General features: G+C 32.0%; 1 long non-coding RNA gene across 3 annotated transcripts; it reads left to right on the forward strand.

Annotated features, from left to right (window-relative positions):
* Positions 8,058–9,274, forward strand: LOC108663417. 3 transcript variants are annotated; one of them, XR_001929398.1, is made up of 3 exons: positions 8,058–8,099; positions 8,173–8,233; positions 9,214–9,274. It is a non-coding gene; the product is annotated as an uncharacterized LOC108663417 (long non-coding RNA). The 3 variants fall into 3 exon arrangements; XR_001929397.1 differs by having other exon boundaries at positions 9,235–9,268; XR_001929399.1 differs by lacking the exon at positions 9,214–9,274 and adding an exon at positions 8,573–8,656.

Below are 10,306 nucleotides of genomic sequence, written 5' to 3' on the forward strand. Positions count from 1 at the left end.
AGAAGAATAAAGTTTTGAACAAAAGAAAAGTTCAAAATTGAAGAAAAAGGTATTACTTGGAGAATGAGAATAAGAGCCCTATTTAGGTCCTATACTTATGTGCTTAGGGTGAATTGAGCCATAATAATGACCTTTATACTACCTTGACCCTAGCCATTTATTACAAGCTTAATAAAGTCCTAATTATCCTTGACTTAGTTTAGTCTACATTAGTGGAGAGAGAGATGAAAAACAAACCTATGGGATTCTACTACTAATTCAAAATTGTGCATTGGCAAAAACTTATCCGGGTTGTATATTGTTCTTTTATAAAAGATTACACACACACACACACGAAAATCTATTCGAGAATGAGCTTTCATTTGAATTGCAACATGAACTTGAATGATGCCTATATTTTTCCTTGAGTTGGAGATTTATAGATATACTTTTGAGGAAATTATGGAGATCATTGATTTGGTACTACTTGTCTCTAGTTAGTTTGTTTATGTATGATTACTTTCAGCAATTAAATTGCTTTCAATTTTCTTTAGTTTTTTTATATGTTTTGCTCGAGGATTAGTAAAATCTTAAGTTTGAGGGTGTGATAACTCTATTTTTTATAGTTATTTGGTCACAATTTTTAGTGTATTTCGCCTAAATTCTTAAGAATTAGTTTAAGTATTTGTTAATTTTAGTCATTTATTTTATTTAAGTTAATTATATTGAGTTCAATTGCTTAAAGTTATTTTATGATATTTTGCTTTAAGTTTAGTTATTATTTAAGTTAATTTGTTACTTTTATAGGTGTGCTATGAAAAGGGTGATAATTTATTAAGAAGAATGCATTCAAGCTGTAGACTTGCACTACACATGTTCCTATATTTCAAGAATATCTTTCACTACAGAAGTCTAATTGATGTGATTGTTAAACGATTGGAAAGATAAGAGGCAGATCTAGAACTTTTGTATTGGTCACTTGGCCCAATTCAGCTTGGAAGAAGGGGAAAATTGTGTCACAATTTGAAGTAGTGCAGTAGAACCTATAAATTTAGGATAGAGTGTAGAATGTAGTGGCACCCCAAAAAGGGATGCACGCCTTCTTCTTCAGTATTGCAACGACCAAGGAAGGTGGGCCACAATGCTCGCAAGTCAGAGAGGAGTTGTCCTGCCACCGAACTTCTATTTCAACACAGATTTGAGCTTTATTTAACGACCCTTCTAGAGCACGTTTAAGCAAGATTTAAGCAAGGTTTTTCTAAAGAAAAAAGGCATTCAAGATAGCAAGAAAGACCCTAAAACAAGGAAGATTGGGGATCGAAGACTTGACAAAACTTGGAGTTCTTTCTTCTTTTGTTATCTTTATACTTTCTTTCTTTAGTTTTGATGGTTATATTTTTTTAGATGATGTTTTAGTAGTTATGGGGAACTAAATTTTTAATCTAGAATTGCAATTAAACCCAATGTGTAGTTTGAATTTTCACTATTCTTTCTTACTTATGATTTATAGTATTTAAGTTGTTTATTTTAGTCTTGTTCTTAATGCGTTTGAGTACTTGATCACCAATTAGATTGATTTGGAAACCTAAAGGGAAATAGAAGATGGAGTTTAGAGTAAGCCATGTATGAAATAGCATATGTTCAATATCAATTGCATGGAATGATTGATTTGATTCATGTGTAGGGTAGGAATACACTTGCAAGTCATATGTAGCCATAGTTAGAGTCTAAGCTTAATGAGTTTTTCTTAATTTCAATTTGTAGAGGAATATAGTAAGTTAGTTAAGGAAGATATTTTTATAAGAACATCGGAAGAGATATGAAAATACATTAGAACTTTAGGTTAACAACTTGAGCCTATATAGTAAGTAAAAATAGAGTACAAGAGATTCAAATGAAACATTAAGGGGATATTGTGGTTTTAAACTTTTGATTGTTTGATTTTAGTTAAATTAATACTTTTTCTTTCAGTTTTAGTTATAGTTATAGTTTTTTTTTTTGCAGCTTTAAATTCAGTTGTTTGGATAAGATTAAGTTGTGTTAATTTCAGTACCTAGCAAAAAGATTTAGAAAATTCTCTGTGGGAATGAACTTTACTTTCTATTATATTACTTGGTAATGATACGTGCACTTGCATGGTGAATTCGACAACACATTTTCTTATTGATACATCTTTAGATGATGCATTTTCATAACCCAAGATTATGAACCTTGATAGAGCCATTATTTATAGGATTGGCTATATTGAGAATGTAGAGACTGGCATTTAGGTTCACAAAAAGGCATGCCAAAGAGAGGCTAGTAATAATGATGGTGATGAGGATATGCCTCCAGTAGCTTTAACCGAACCATCATCGAGCACCATGCCTTCTATTTTTTCCAGTAATGTGGGTATAGATGCAAGGCTTAATTCTATGATGGAAACAATTGATGAAAATGCTTGACGTCTTGATCTTCTTCAAGATGCTATTAAGGCCAAATTTTTAGTCATTGATCATGCTATGGCATTATAATTTAATGATATTGATAAGCACATTCAGTGCATTCTAGAGCAACAAGAATCCTTGGGAGCTCACATTACTATCAGTTAAAATCCTATTACACAAGTATATGTATCAAATATATAGTATATTAGCAAGCAGGGTATCGATCCCACAGGAAATTGATCTAAAACTTTCCTAATTACTAAAATTAGAACAATTCAATCTTATCGAAACAATCAAAATTTATTAATTAACTAAAACTAATTAACTAAAATTAAAACCAACAAGAAAAATCAAAGTAATAATAACTTGAGAAAATATCAAATCAAACAAACCTAGGATCACAATATCCCTCACACTTCATCTAAATCTTACCTCTCTTACTTAACTTATTTCAATGGGTTGAATTGCTAATCTAGAGTCCTAAATTATTTATAAGGGTCTCCCAACTCAACCTACAAAAATATCTATTTTAACCAAAACACTATATCCCTATATGATTTAAAATTAAAACAAACTCATTAAGTTCAGGCTCTAATCTAGCTACATACGGCCTATAGGTATATTCCTATCCTATACGCAAATCAATTAATTTGATCATATGCTATCCCAATTTTAGTCTACTCTAAACTCCCTTTCCCAAGTTTATTTAGGTTCCTAGATTAATTTAATTGGTGATTAGGAAATTAAAAGCCGTAAGAACAAATTGGAATAAACAATTCAAATCCCCTTAAAATAAGTAAGAAAGAGATTTAAAAATTTAGACTACATGTGAGTTCAATTGCAATCCTAGAAAAAAAAAATTTAGCCACTCATAATTGCAAAAACAAATAACATTATAATAAAGTTAACCATTGAAAGTAACAAGAAAATTAAAAGCTACGGAAGAACACAAAACAATTATTGCCGACATGATCTCCAAGTTTCAGCCTCAACTTCTAGTTTCTCGAATCTCTCAAAGGTTGTCTCCCCTAATGTTGTTAAACATATCCTATTTATACTAATAGACTTAACCTAAAGCTCCTTCAGCTGACCTAGGGTTTAATTGAGCTTAAAAGTGTAATGAAAGGCCCAAAAATCAATTATCAGTCTTTACAAATTTCCATTCCCGGCACAATACGTCCAGCAATTTTTCAACGCGATTTTCTCTATCTTAAAAGCCGAAATGGGCAAAGTAATCTTCATAAAAGTTGTAACTCTGTCTCTTATCTTTCCACTGGCCGAAGAATCACATCATTTGGAGTTCTGTAGCTCGAGATATAGCCAAAATACCAAAGTATATGCAAGCAGATTCTGGGTCTTTTAATATCTTACTTTCCAAAATTAAGCCNCTTATTCTCTTAAATCCTACAAAAGCATAAAAACTAATAAATAATAGCTAAATTAAAGTAAATAAAAAAATTAAAATAACTCAATAAAAATAAATTAATTAGGAAAATAACTAAAAATAACTAAATTCTTGTTAAAACTTAAGGATTTAGCTAACTTTTAAAAACAAAATGAGATTAAAATAATTTTTATAAAATAGAATTATCAATTACACAACTCCTTTCCAAATTAGGACATTAGCTAGGATGACTTGCACCTTGTACACTCATGCATATCATGTGTGTGTACCTATGAACGCTTTATATTTATGCTCTCATGAACTTAATGGATATAATGCCCACAATTTTTGCTTATAAATGTATATATATATATATCTATGTGTGGCATTCTTGGTTGAAAGTATATAATATATATATATATATATTATATAATAATATATATATATATATATATATTGCTTCTTGATTGTATTGAAAGGATATATTTCTTAATGCCTTGATTGAAAATATATTCAATGAAAATATATCTTGACTTGATAATGCTTTGGATTGATGGTTAGGCATTATTTGATCTTAATGCTCATATATTTGATGATTTTCGTTAACCATTATCTCTTGAGTCTTAGTGCTTACAGCTCACACTTCTATTCCTTTTTGATATAACAGAAAGGGGGAGAAGGTTTATGTTCACATTAAAATGTTATTTTACTCTTAATAAAGCTAAATCTTTTTGAAAACTTTTTAACTTTTTGAAACTTCATGCATGTGTTGAGGGGGAGAATTTTAAAGTTCTTATTCATTTTTAAATCTTTTCACTTGAGATTCAAAGTTTTCAAACAAGGGTTTAGAAACTCATAGAGTTAAGAAGAGATTTCAAGAGATTTCAAATGTAAATATGCTCATGATTTTGTCATATCAAAAAGGGAAATATTGTTGGCATTGAGATATCTTATGTTTTGATTTGACAAAATTGCATGACATCTTAACTTCAATGAGAAGCATTTGAAATTGTCTAGATAATATTTTTCACCCTCCTAAAATCATTCAAGTGTTTGAAAAGCCATTCATTATTAGAAAACATCACAAAGCTTTGCAAAACATTTAGTATTCAACTTGAGAAAATATAGAGCAAACATGTTTTGATTGATATTTAATCATAGGGAATAAGTAAGGAAGAAATAGTTGAAATGAAGAGCCAAAAAGTCAAGGAATCTTGAAGACACAAGGGAAGAGTCGACCCTAAAGAAGCTCTAGTCAATCATATGGTAGAATGGTTGAAGAATGAGTGAAGAATTGTGAAGTATAGAAGGCATATCGAAGCTATAGTTGACCTTGAGACAGAATGCAACAACAATTCGAGATTTAAACAACCATAGTCAACCTTGCCAATGATATAGTCGACCTTGAGGCAAAACACTTGCAAGAATCAATGACTTGAGAAGCCATAGTCAACCCTTAAGCACCTATAATCAACTACACCAAGCAAAACTTTGAAAATCACAAGCTTTTAAAAATGGATAGAGTAAGAAACCTCAAAAATCGAGTATAGAAACCCTAATTCAAGATTTTGAGGAACCATAGTCGACTCTACATGCACAGCAATGGCCAAATCTAATTCAAACTTGTGCCAAACTGCTTTGAAACATCCTTGAGACTATAAAAGGCCACTATTGACTCATTTTAACGTAAGAGAAAACTAGCATTACATTTGAAAACCGTAAATAGAACCCTTCTACATCTTTATACCTCTTTAGTCTTCATTTAAGTCTTCCACCAAGCATTCAAAAGCCATAAAAGCTTATTCACTTACCTAAATACCATTGAGTTGATATTTGTGAAATCATTTCTTCTCTTTGTACACACAAGCTTAAACCTTTAGCACTCAGCCTTTTTGTGGTAAATCTTTGCTATTACTCCTTTGTACACACATTTGTGAAGGTTCTAGCTTAACATTGAAAAGTTACTATGACAGTTATCGCTTGATCCCTTTAAAAAGTCAGTGTAAGGGTTATCGCTTGATCCTATTAAAAAACAAGTGTAGGGGTTATTGCTTAATCCTATGTCAAAACCGTTGTGAGGGTTATCGCTTGATCCCATTAAAAAGTAAGAATCCTTTTAATGGATTGGAAATTCCTTGGTGAACCAAGGGAGTGGATGTAAGCATTTGAGAAAGCCGAACCACTATAAAAATCCTTGTGTCTTAATATTTTTATGCTTTGTGGTTTATTATTGCTATTTGCTTTAAGAAAAATTCACTTTGTTTTTGACATAAGAAGGAAATGTGGTTTTAAAAAGGAATTGATTTTTACATTCAAGTTTGAAAGAAAATTCTTTTAAATACCAATTCACCTCTTCTTGTATTTATCACATTGAGTTTATACTACTAACAAGCAAAAAAAAATTTACTTGAGGAGAGCTAGGCTACTTGTGTGCTATGTAAAAGAAAACTGGAAACTATTCAACATCTTTTCTTTACATGTGAAAAGACATGGAGGGTTTGGGGTTGTGGTGTTTGGATTGGAGGATTAGTTAGGTAATAATGGAAAATCCGAAAGCTTTCTTTCTTGCTTGGGAAAAGTTGTTCATTAGTGGTGTTAGGATGAAAGTTTGGGTTCTAGCTTTTTATGTTATAACACGGTCCATATGGTTATCTCATAATGAAGTTGTCTTTAATAGGAAAAGATGGGATGTAGCATAGTTTTATGATTTAATTAAGTTACATATAGCCTTATGGAGTAAAGCTAAATGGCTAGAGTTGATTCAAAGTATTAGAGATATCTTTAGAAATCCACAGTTATTCTCTATGGCACAAGTTACTAATGCAACTAGTCAGAAGGTAGAATGGCAAGTTCCACAAGTTGGCTAGTTAAAATTCAATGTGGTTGGCACTTCAATGGGAAATCTTGGACTTGTAGGAATAGGTGGTGTGATAAGGGATCATGCTGGCTTGATTCAATTAAAATTTTCAAGAGCAATAAGAGAAAGGGATTCAAATGTTGCTTAAATTTTGTCTATTAAGGAAGCTTTCCAAATATTAATTGGCATTATGGGTCAACAATATTCCAATCTTTGTGTTAGTGTTGAAGTCTCAATGTGCAATATACCAAGAGTGGGTATGAATTGGTTTTTATAAAAAATCTCTTTGAAATTCTAAGTATAATCATTAAAACTTTTTAACCTAAAAATATTTTCTAACATCAAAAACAATATTTTCAATAATAAATTATTAAGTGCAAAATTAACCAAGCAAGGTAAAATATTTTTCTTAAAATAAATGCTAGTTATGAAAGGTAAAAGAAAAATATTTTTTAAGTGAAAAACAACAAATCAATATAAATCTATTTTCCTAAGGCAAGTATAAATAATAAATAATAATGTAAAAATTAAAGAGAGACACTATAATACCCCGTACTTTGACATGGTGGCTAATGAAGCTTATTGGATGCCAAATGAGGTTAATTATAATGTTTAAAGGTGAGGACAGGTGAAAAGAGTATTTTAAGATAAAATATTTCGCACGTGAGGGAATAATAATAAAATAATAATATTTTTATTGAGGAAGAATTTGCGAGATAAAAAGTGATTTGGAAGTGAATTGAGGCATAATAAGGTATTTTGGGTACCAAGGAGACAAGTGAAAAATTTTGAATTAAAATAATATTAAAATATTAATATTTTATTCAGTGTCAAAATTTTTCGTGAAGAAGGAGTATACGGTTAATCTAAGTGAGGGAGAGGAAGAACGAGAAAATTTCGGAGAAAAATGAAGCTAGTGGGGCCCGTGCATTATTAAATAAAACTAATGTGAAAAAAAATATATTTTAAATATTATGGAGATGTCGCGTTGGAGTACAAGCTTTATATTTCGTTTGTACATGTGTAAAACAGGATAATAGAAGGAAATTGGAGTTAAAAGAGTGTTGGGAGGACTAAATTAAAAAAGGAAGAAACTTGGAGGGTAAAACGATAATTTTATGTAAAGTTTGGTCAAAGCTTCCAAAGAAAGCTTTGACTCTCATCTTTATCAGCCATGATCGTCCTTATCTCCTCCAGCAAGATATTTTCTTCTTTTTCTTGAAGCTTCCAACGCCATTTTCATTTCAAGTTCATGAAAATCAAATTTTTTCGTGTGATTTCCCTTGTTTCTTTTCATTTCCTTTCTTTTCTTACTTCTTTCTTCTCCAAACTTCTTGGGCACTAAACCTGCAGCTTCTAACCCCAATTTTCAGCACATCTAAACCCTAGGAGAAGAAGAAAGAAAAAGAAAGAAAGGAAGAAAAGCTTGGTTTTGTAATTCAAGCAAGCTAAGGTAAGGATTTTTGTGTTTTAAGCTCATGGTTGGTTAAATCTTTGGAGAAATAATGTGTGAATCATTTTGGTAGCTTGATGATTAATGTTTTGAAGGAATATTGGAGTGCAAGTACGGGTCAAGCAACCATAAAGGTAAAGACAAATGATGTTTTAAGTGTGGTTGAGGAATCTTGAGAAATTGGGTATTGTTGTGTAATTGACACTTGAAGCGGCATATTGTGAGAAATTGTGGTTGTTGTGGAAAGGATGGTTGAACTTGATAAATATCCGTAGAAAAGATTAATATATGTGTTAGAGTCATAAACAAGTTGCCGGTAATTATAATTTAAATAATTACGCAAGCAAGGGATAAAAGCAACTTTGGTAAAAATTGTGTCAAGATTAGTTAAGTTGAATAAGGATTCGTGATTGAATGAAAAAGGGAAGTATAAATGATGTATGCTAAAGTTATTGAATTGGGATTGTTGCTAGGAAGTGCAACAGTAAAGGTAGCTATTATGGTGGTGTGCTCGGGGAAATAACAAGCGACCGACAAGTAGGAATATCTAGATATGCCTCCGAACAAATAGCGATGCAATATCCCGCTATTGTAAGGTGAGTGAACTTGCATTTCAAAATATTTCAAAATATTTGAAAGTTTCATTTGATTTTGCTTTAAAAAAATATACTTGGGGAACAAGCCCTTGATGAAATGTTTTTATCTTGTGAAATGTGTAATATGAATAGTTCATGCATTATCACATTATATTGATATGTATATTATGCTTTAGATGCTCCTTTTGTGTGATAATAATGACCTAGCTATGTGCGGTGTGGGAGTGCACATGAACTGATGATGACCCAGCTATGTGCTGTGTGGGAGTGCACATGAGTTGATGATGACCCGGCTATGTGCGAGTAGGGAGTGCACATGAGCTGAGTGTGGCGGGATGGTATGCATGATGATGTATGTATATATATATATATGTTATATAAAGTTTATGAAAATATTTGTGAATGTGTTGTATGTTGGCATTGTTAATTGCTCCCAAATTACTTTTCATTTCGGCAAGAAAATGGCTTTTTGATGTAACAAGACCCTTTCAACTAAATTGCTTTGTTTCTCATTGCAGCGAGATTCATTTTCGTTGCAGCGAGAAACTCTCGGGTAGGCAGCCTTAATCCATGCTCTGAATTTCGCTGCAGTGAGAAACTCTCGGGTGGTTCCAAAATTATGGTGTAGTGCTTTCACTTTGACAACGATTTTGACCACCTTCCAATCATAACTGGGCAAAGTAGTAAACACCAAAGTTGTAGCCCAGCCTCTTAGCTTTCTAATGACCAAAAATCATGTCAATTGGACTTTTTAGTGGGAGATATGCTTGAAAAATCGAAACATATGCAAACCAAGAATGCCTTTTTGCTGCAGCGAGAAACCATTTGTTTTGCTTGTCTTGCTTGGACATTTGCTAAAACTTTCAATCTTTTCAACTTCATGGTTTATCATGGATCTTTCAACACTAAGGGATGTAATAATCAAAGGTTGAATTATGCGGTTTTACAAGAAATCAAACTAAATTGCATTGTTTTTAACAAAAGTGCATCATGTTTTCAAAATCTTTCCGTATCGGTTGCTTGTTCCCTTTTTATGTTCACTCACCGAGTTTTATACCTACTCTTTTAAACTTCAGGTTTTCAGATTTGGAGCCATTTGGGACCTAGATCGAGTTGTGCATGTATGCTCGCCTTCTTAGTAGGTACTATGGCATCTCAGTAGCTGTACCTTCACCCAAGGTCACTCTACTGACGGTCAAGAGTCTTATGCTTGTGTATATGTATAAGTAATGTAGACCACTAAGATTCATGTTAAAAATCAAATATGTATATTTGATTACTGATGCCATTATAGGTTGGCAAACGAGTGACATTATTTTAAGATAATACAAATGTGAATATCGGGTTGCTATAAAATGTTACTGAAATATTTATAGTTGAGAATTACAATATGTGGTTTTAGAAATGATGGCTGGGAATGATGATCGGGATTGCATAAAAAGGCTTGCTTGGGCTTAGTGGGTTATCCCATTGGGCCCATGCACCAGTCATGGCCCGAAAATTAGGCCGTGATAGACACAAACAATTTATAGTGGTTCGGCTTTTTCTATGCCTACACCCACTCCCTTGGTAACTAAGGAATTTCAATGCACTATCAAGGGTTTTTGCTTT

Source organism: Theobroma cacao, chromosome 9, assembly GCF_000208745.1.
Source record: "Theobroma cacao cultivar B97-61/B2 chromosome 9, Criollo_cocoa_genome_V2, whole genome shotgun sequence".
In the NCBI taxonomy this organism is placed as follows: Eukaryota; Viridiplantae; Streptophyta; class Magnoliopsida; order Malvales; family Malvaceae; genus Theobroma; species Theobroma cacao.